Source organism: Diceros bicornis, chromosome 22, assembly GCF_020826845.1.
Source record: "Diceros bicornis minor isolate mBicDic1 chromosome 22, mDicBic1.mat.cur, whole genome shotgun sequence".
Taxonomy (NCBI): domain Eukaryota; kingdom Metazoa; phylum Chordata; class Mammalia; order Perissodactyla; family Rhinocerotidae; genus Diceros; species Diceros bicornis.
In genome coordinates this window covers 51,520,843-51,530,431 of record NC_080761.1, presented here as the reverse complement: position 1 = coordinate 51,530,431, position 9,589 = coordinate 51,520,843, and the positions used below count along the sequence as shown (strand labels likewise).

Here is a 9,589-nt window from a genome sequence, read left to right as displayed (position 1 = left end):
TCTCTGTCCGTTAGGTTGCTCATTTCTGTTTCATTTAGTTCCTTTTCTGGGGTTTTGTCCTGTTCCCTTACTTGGAATGTATTCCTTTGCCTCCTCATTTTGCTCCTTTCCCTGTGCTTATGTCTACGTATTAGGTAGATCAGCTATATCTCCTGCCTTTGAATAGGTAACCTTATATAAGTGATGCCTTAGGAGGTCTGCAGTGTGCTTGCCTCAGTTCTCAATGTTCCCGGGGTGAGCCCTATGTGGGCTACATGTGTTCTTCTGTTGTGGCCCGTTTGCTCTTCCTATAGGCGCCCAGGGAGGCTGAGTTATGTTCTTGGCCAGCTATTGTAATGCTCAGCTGTTTGTAGTTGTTGTGGGCCCTTCAGTCTCTTTATCAGGTGTGGGAAGCCCCAGCACAGTTGGCTGCAAGTTCTAATACCACATTTGTGGTGCAGTATTTCTTTTAAGTGAGTAGGCCCCCAGCATCAAAGGTTGTTAGGCTCAGGGGCTTACAAATGCTATAGGCCTCCAGCCTTTAGGTCTCTTGTCAGCAGTCTGAGGATTGCAGCTGAGTGGGGCTGGCCTCAGGCACAAGAGCACCCAATTGTTTCATGCTTGGAGGTGGGGCAAACCCCCTATGTTGGTCTTTGAGAAGCCCAAGTCTCCTGCAGCTCACAAACCCTGCCACCCAGAGCTTCCTGGACACAGTCCTTCCCTGTGTGCGTGCCCTGACCTCCTGAAGTGGACCCAGTCTCTCCACAGCGGGAGCCCCATACGCTCCACCACCACCCTACACTCTCCACCCACTCTTTGAGCACGCCCTTCCCCACTGATGCGGGCTCAGTTGCCAAGCTGCAGAGAATCCAGTCACCAATCTATGCAGGCCCTCAAGTTGCCTGAGGGCTTGTTGTTGGGTGGGGCCAGTCTCTAGGGTGGGCTGCCTGCCCTGGCTGAGCTGGATTAAATCAGTGCTCTAGTGGGTGGGGCAGTCCTGGGCTAGCAGGCCCCAGGGAGAACTCCAATGGTGTCTGTGTCAGCACGCCCACACCAGGCCACAACAATTGCTGCCGCCAATGTCCCAGTCCCTAGAGAGGTCTCACCTCTCACCGAGATGTGCTCAGAGCCTATCAGGTGAGTCTCTTTTCACCAAAGCCCTGTGCACCTTTCTTTCTGGTGATTTTAGGTTGCTTTCTGAAACGGGTGAGTTTGTGCCTGTGCCCTTTAAGAGCCGGTTTTAATTTCTTTGTGAGCCAGCTTTTCTGGGGTGTACTCCCCATCATTTTAGTAGCAAGCTAAGTCAGACATTATGCCACTGGTCTCGATTGTGCTGGGTCCACAAAATGCGTATAGTGGGGGCGCTCCCCGTCTCAAGGCCCCGCTCCTCCAGGGAGGGCTGCGGTCCTGTGGGCTGCTCCCTGGCGGCCGTGAAGCTGGCGGCTTGTGAAGGCGGCATTTTTCCTCTCCAGAATGGAGTTTCTGCCCTTTCCACCTCAATCAGGATTGTCCTTTGTTGCAGGAATTCCTCTTATCCAGTTTTCAGTTCTGTCTCTGGGTTGATTTTTCCACGAGTAGTTGTAAATAGACTGTATCCACAAGAGGAGGTGAGGTCAGAGTCTGCCTACACCGTCATCTTGACTTCTCCCTCTATATTGTTCTTATTTAATGATTACATTAGACTGAAAATGTGGACACAAATCTGGGTCCTTAGTTGTCATTGAGATTAGATGAAAAGCTATTGGTAAAGATTCATTTTTCATCATACATTTAGTGGCATTTCTTATTTTAGATAGATGATGCTTGTATAATTAAGTGATGATTACATTCTAAGTTTAGGAAGCAGAAATATCCTCATTAAGTTACTGTTAATGGCCCGTTATTTTTTTACTGTGGAGCTTTATTTGGAAACTATCACAGATGTTTTTACTAGCATCAGAGGACACTTGCGAACAAGGGTCTAAATAAGGATGCTTACAACACTGATGTTAAAATATTGATATGGCTCTGCTTTTTGTGAGAATATAAAATATTGACTTAAAAGAGAGAACTGTAGCCATTGATTTCTCTCCAAGGAGAAGTATTTAAGTTTATGTTCCTGGTTTCATCTACAAATACTTAAAAGTCTGAATTCTGCAATTTATAGCTTGAAAAGAAAACACAAAGATCAACACAAAATAACAAGGGCAACGTTTTAGTATTCTCATCAAGTTGCCTTTTTCTTCAGTTGGCCAGACTCTTCAATGTTATTAGTCAGACAGAGCTGCTGAGGCTGCTACTCTCTGCCGATCATTATTTTATTTTATTTGGTAAATCTCTATGACGGTTTTATTGCAGGTTGTAAGCAGAATTGATCTAAGCCCTAGTTGACTTAGACTATCTTTTCAAACGATACAGATATTTCCCATTAATGGGAACTTTGAAGAGAAATAAAATTAAGTACAATCTTAGTCGAATCCAAAGTTCTCTTTCCTATAGCAATTTCTTTTCTCCTTATGCAATATCAACTCTTTTGAGTGACATATCCACTAAAAAGAAAGAGAATTTATTTAGAGTAAAAATTATACTAGACTCTTAATTCTTCACTTGCATAACATCAACATGCTTTTAAATTTCCTCATTCTATTTTGAATTTCATGTTTAAAAACCAATCCATATGGTATGGAATACTGAGTCCTGGGGCATCATAGCTCCTGCAAGGGCAATCTGTTAACTTGCATGAAGCTAGCAAAACTTACAGCAATTATAATGTATCTGCACACTTACTAAAATAAGTTATCTGAAAGCAGGATTCACATCTTTTTTTTTTTTCTTCATATAATATTTCATAGAATGCATGCTTATACTGTTGCAGGTAATTTTATTATATTAGGAATTAAAGATATATTTGTCAGTATCCTTAGTCTCAAAGACTAATGAACAGATATTCATCTACCACTGTGATAGAAGCTTTAGTAGGCATATAAATAGTGTGCTACAGAAGCACGTTTAAGCATGAAAACAAGAATGGGAAGACAAGGAGCAGCTTTCTAAAGAGGACGGTGGCTTCACTGAAGCTCAATATAAAAATAGGAGTTGAAGTTGTCAGATGAAGCTGAATGTTTAGAGATAAGGGCTCAGGTAGCAGCCTGAGTGAAGCCCTGAGGCATCTAACACCCTAATAGGTTTCAGAGAGAAAGGTACTGGAGTAATTCAGTTTAAGGATTATTTGTGCTTTAACTAAGTTAATGAAAGTACACTGAAAGGATAATATTGAAGAGACATTAAGAGACAGAATTGATAGAATTTTGTGACTGGAAGTAGGGAATTAGTCAGAAGAAGTAGCCAATCATAGCTCAGTTTCTTAGCTTGAGCAACTTGATATCTGGAGCACCATTCAATGAACTCAGAACTAAATGAATGTGTGAGGTGGAAGATGATGTCTTCAGGTTAGGAACACATAGAAGAAATCATTTAAACTCAACTTGGGCCAGAAGTTCGTGTGTGACACTCCAAGCTGAAGGTAGACATTAGTGATTTATTTGAATATAGATGTTAATTTAAACAATGGGGTTGTGAGTGAGTAGAGAGTTATAGGGAGAAATATAAGGAGGGGCATCTAGAAAACACTAAAATGCAAGAGCCAGGATCTGGAGAAGAATCGGTTCCATGAAGGATTCTAGAAAGGAAAGCAGGAATGTGTGTTACTAGAGCAGATAAGAGGAAGTATAGTTTCAAGAAGAAATGGATGGTCAGTCAGGATCCTGAAGGCAAGAAGTGGCAGACACAAATTTGATAATTTGAAGAGAATTTAATAAAGCAATAATTTTAAAAGGTGTAGGCAATGTGCAGGAAAACAGAAGAGGTAGTGCAGTACCCCAGGTTTATAAACAGGGTAGTTGGGGCCACTCATATCCTGTTAATTAAAGGGGAAAATGGAGGGAGCGGTTACCTTAACTGGAGAGAGGCCACCTGACAGTCTGTGACTCTGTCTGATTCTCCTCCCTCCTCTAAATCTTCATTGGTGACCTTGATGAGAGTAATTTAAAGGGAATGCTTCAGGAGAGATTCTAATTATACTGAATTGAAAGTGAGTATGGATAAATCTTTGTCTTCACTAGCAATTTCTAGAAAAATCCATTCAATGAATAAAAGAAACAATGAATAATTACAAAAACATCCAAGAAAGTGACAAATGGAAACAAGTGCATATTCAGAAGAACATTTTCCTTCTCCATTATTATTATTATTATTTTTTAAATTTGCCAATACTTCTTGCGAGTGAAGGATCATACTTAAACATTTTATTTATTTATTTATTTTAATTGGTACTTTTTAAAAAATTTTTTGTTTATTGCAGTAACATTGGTTTATAACATTATTATTAAAAGATGGATATAACCAAGTAAATAAAATAATACTTTCAGAATAGAACGGATAAAGGTAGTAAGGTTTTCTTGTTTTTCTTTACAATTCCTTGAGGTCAGGCATGGTAACAAGAAGGAAATGGAGAGATCAAAACAAGAGGACCTGAACAAAAAAATCTTCTTAGATTGCTATCCTCTTTCTGAATACTATGACCTTTCAAAGTCAACTAAGTAAATGTTTCGCAGTTTTCAGTCCACCTTGACCTGCTGTCATTCTGTCATTGTCATTTATTCACTTTGGGCTTGCATCACGGGCAATGGGGCTAAAATTGCTAACAGTATATATATATAACAAATAGATATATATGTAAATAGATATATATGTATATTTAAAGGTCCACATTGACATAGCTACAGTTATGATAGAATTTACCATAGCTTTGTCAAAAATGTAACAAACTTTCAACATTTTGGTTAAAAATGGCTCACCGATTCAGTTGAATTATCAATTTAATCAAAATGCTGTAAGTAATACTGTTTATAAACAGGAAAATAACCAGTACTACTGAAGATATTCATATTTAGAAGAATTTAATAGAACATCTTTGTTTTTCTCACCTGGAGATTTAGGCCACACATTGTTTTCCAAATGTAAACAATTTTTATGATGACTTCTTTACTTTATTATACCTTAACTAGAAACAAAATTGTAATTTTCTGTTATCATCCTAATAGAATTATTTTTCAGTTTTCCCAAAGAAAAAATATTGTGGTGTAAAAAAAAAGTCTAGAAAGGAGATACATTTATTTTAAAACCAGATAAAAGCAGTAAAGCGACAACCGGAAAAGTTGCAAAGTCTCTCTCTTGATCTCTTGGAACTCACTCTTGTTCTTGCTGTTCACCAACACCACCCACATGTTCACATGCGCCCGCAAAGTCCCTCACACAGACTGCTAGCACTGAAGGAAGGCATATCAAAAGAATCTTATTGACTGGTGTCAGGTTACTGTATTTCTGAAGCTATCTGCTCCTCTAATTGAAAATAATGCTTATTTGCATTAGCATTTATCTCACTTTGCATGTGCTAATATATTTCTCTCTAAAACTTAGTAAGAATTATCATAATCTCTTTAGAGACTTCATTAAATTCCCTTTTTACAGAATTCTTGATTCTCTCTTTCTTGAGGCGCATTTTAAAGGAATATATTCCTTCATAGACATGTTTTTTTCAGAAAAATAAAAAGAACAACTTTGGACTTAGTCTTATAAACTTACTGTGCCCACAGTCAGAGATCTTAAGAAGTAAATAGATCTTATTAGAAATACTGGGGAAAAAAAGCAGTTAAGAAGAGTATTAAACTTGAATTTCAAGTATTAAACTTGAATTGAAGTTTTAAAAATATGCATATAGAACCTTGGAATTATATTTACATAATTGTACAATGGACAGATCTATGAAGATTTATCTCTTCTTTTTCTTTTATAGTTATGAATTGAATTGAATTATGAATTCATTGTGCTGTCTTGAGAATGAATATATTTGATCTGCAATGAGAATAAACAAACATCTTTCAAGGAGAAGCTAGTTAGCGTTAAAATGCATGTAAAATATTTTGCACAGTTTTTTTTTCCATTGTAAAGGGATTACTGTTATTCCTACTTTTATTATTATCAATATTGCAATTCCATTGTCATATATAAATTGACATCATTTACCAACACAAGTAAGCTGACAAAAGCTAGATGTAAAATACTTTTAATATATTATATTTTGTTTTTTGAAAGCAATATGGCTTTTTTGGCCTCTTTGCATAGGGAGAAGTTTGAATAAGAGCATTTAGAACTTTTCACTCAGATTAATTTTATGGAAGATGTCAGCAGATCCGAAGTATCCCTTTCCTAAGTATGTCTACTTACGATGGGAATAGAGGGCAGAATCTTATGTAACAGAAAGCGATAGTGGTCAGACCTGTGAGAGTTTCTAGACAGAACCAGAACCTGTTGCTTCCTAAGATAGTGACTCCTTTGAAAGTAAAAGGAGATGGACAAGGTGTTCAGGTCGCAATTCATTTACCTACATCAGCATGCATGTGTGCATGCATGTATCCATCCATCAATCCATCCATCCATCCATCCATCCATCCATCCATTATACAATTTCTGGAGCATAAACTGGTACAGAACAGAAAAAAAGATGAGTGTTTGATTACTCTCATGTACAATCTGTCTAGAAAGTGGTCATACAAACAAAAAGAGAAATATAGGCAATAATCTCATATGGGAGTGTGAAATTCATGAACACGGAGTGAACAAACAACTTAATATCGGAAGTACAGGAAAGCCTTTCAGAGGAAATAGCATCTAAGATGAGAGATAAAGAATTACCAGAAGCAAAAGTGATGGTCCTACGTGAGGAGAATGTTCCAGGCAAAATAAACAACATGTACTGGTGTCAAGAAAAAAAAATGAGCCTGGTATATTAAGAGATCATAGTCTCCTCTTTTTTTTTTTCAAACCACTTTTGCTTCACTTTTTTCCTCCAAAAAAAGGTTTCAAACATTCTTTTGCTGCAGGTGTAAGTCTTTCCTTCTCTATACTCTGTTTCAATTTTACAGAAAATTGAAAGTGAATTAGCATACTTACTAAAGATTTGGCTCTAACATCTTTTGGACCCAGAATCAATTGGCAAGTGTTGTAAAGCCTGGCATCATATCTTGCTCCAATGTTTGAAAAGTGGACTCATGGAGGCAGAAATGATTATTCCTGAAAACTTAAGAGCATACAGGACTTCATGAATTAGACAGGTCAATAGTCACACAGACAAATGATTGAAACATATAAAATGCATACTTTTTAAAAAGTATGACAATACTATCAAAAAGGCCATATATATAATGATTTAAAAGGGGCCATGTAATATGTCAACTTAGAATATATAAAATCTGGAAGAATTGATGCATATAATTTCCAAACTACAATGAAACTGAATTTGGAAGCAGAGTATATAAAAATAAATGGTTGTTGCTGTCCCTATCACAAAATTTTGCATTTCCTGAGAGAACAACATATGAAAATCAAAGCAGGTCATATTTAACATTGAAATGCCAGCCTGTGTGCTGACCTATAACAGAATTGAAAAGAAGAAATGTGTTTATTACTAGAAATTTCTGTTCCTTGTTACCATTATATTCTTAAAATGCAAAAGCAGCAAGGTAAAATGGAACCATTAACTTATGAACTTCTTGGTTTAATAAAAACATTCAGGGAATTAGAAAAATATAATTAAATTCCATTGAAATGTATGAGACCAATCTATTTTGAAGATGGGGACAAAAGCAGGAAATGTGGGCTATTCTCTTGGTACCATGTATGGTTGTACCCTGCTTTAACCTTTGGAAAGATGCAGTAATGCATAAATTATAACTACACTCTAAAGGTTAAAGTAAAAATTTTCTAACCTTAAAGGGATTGGATGGTATCAAATTACTTTCCAGTCTTGAAAGCTTTACACTTACAGCAAGATAAAGCTTACAAAAGATTAAACTAAACGTAATTGAGACTTTTTGTAAGCATAGATGGAATTAAAAATGATATATATTTTAATGAAAAACACTTTCATTAGAGAAACATATTGACCTCAGTATTGGAAAATATCAGAAGTGTACACTAATTTATGTTTATTAGCATGGTCAAGTTTAGGTTGTTTTTAAATTCAGTATACCTATATTAAACCACATGCTGCCTTCTCATTTTACCACATTGTGAAGGTATGGGTGAAGATGGTCTATTTAGAGGCTTACTGGGTGCAGACAGACGATATTGGTAAGGCTTAGCATTTGGAAGAAGATCCAACTTAGGAAAATTGTAAAAAAATGAATCATAATCCAAAATAAAAAGTTAAGAAATGAATCATAAGACACTAAGCAAACATCAATATCATTGATTTTTCTGAAAAACTAGACATACAACATCAAAACATAAAGAAACGGTAATTTAAGTGAATGTGATGATGAATGATTTACATAGATAACAATACTTTTTTGTTTTTTCATTGCAAGGAGAAGTAAAGTTCCTTTACTGATCTGTGTACAGACGTTCACTGTCACCTGCTTAGTAGATTTCCTTATTGTTTTAATTTATAAGTATATTCGGAGATGCTTTGTTAACTTTTTTTTCTTAAATGTCATTTGCAAACTCTTAGGATCTGCTATTCAACATGTTGTGGCTTCTTCACCAGGAGCAAAAACAAAAAACAGAAACATTTATAGAGATAGATAAATAACCTTTAAATATACATAGTACTGTATAAACACGCATAAACATATGTACTTATACATCTATACAAAACAGTGACAATATGAAGACGCAGTCAGTGGAGTCAGACCACCAATATTGGTGTACTGGCCTCTCTACTTACTAGATGAAGCAGGGCCTTGGGCAAAATAGTTAACCTGCTTGCTTCAATTTCCTCACATGTTAAATGGCAAAAGTATTAGCCCCTATTTCTCATCATTGTTGTCAGAATTAATAGTATTAGTATACATAAGGTAATAAAAAAGGAAGAATTCAATAAATGATAGCTATTATAGTATATAAATAGATGACTGGAAGTAGAGCTTTACTGATGACTTTCACTTAAGTCAACCCCAAAAAACATCTCTATAGAACATCTTGTTTCTTATCCTAAAGTATTTTAAAATTGGAAAAGGAAAGTAAATGAGTGGATGTTTCAATATAATATTCTGTTGTCACTAAGATCCTTGCTATATATTCTTAAATGTTAATCCTTCTAGAGAATTCATTGTAGTGATTATGCAGAATTAGCTACTCTTTGATTTTCAGACCTTAGTTGTAATATAACATCATTTCTGAAAACTAGCCTTCTATCTATTGTCAATAAACTGTTACATTTCAAGTCTTTGCTCCTTTTGGGAGCTCCAAATCTCTGGACTTCATCACTCCTGAATGCAGAGAGCTGTCAATGAGACCCCTGAGGCCAAGGGGTGTGTACCGTGACCATTTTACAGATTACCAGACACACAACAGGTGATCACTTCATCTTCCTTAAATGAATTAATGAATGGCTAATTAATTAAGCCATTGAATGCATATGGAATTGCTAGGATTTTTAAATACGTTGCAAATGAAAGGACACTGTGCAAGCTTCCAAATATTAGTTGGACCTCTGTTATGTACCTTTATTCTAAGATGAGTGAATTCTGCTTAACCATTTAAATGAATTGATCCAAATGTTTCTTTACGC

General features: G+C 36.2%; 1 long non-coding RNA gene across 3 annotated transcripts in view; it reads left to right on the top strand.

The window, feature by feature from the left end:
• Window positions 1–998: 998 nt before the first annotated feature.
• The window catches only part of LOC131420152 (uncharacterized), a 69,101-nt gene continuing 60,510 nt past the window's right edge, over window positions 999–9,589 (top strand). For all 3 annotated transcript variants that reach the window (XR_009223491.1, XR_009223490.1, XR_009223488.1), the window contains exon 1: window positions 999–1,116. This is a non-coding gene — a long non-coding RNA (uncharacterized LOC131420152). The remainder of the gene's footprint in view (window positions 1,117–9,589) is intronic.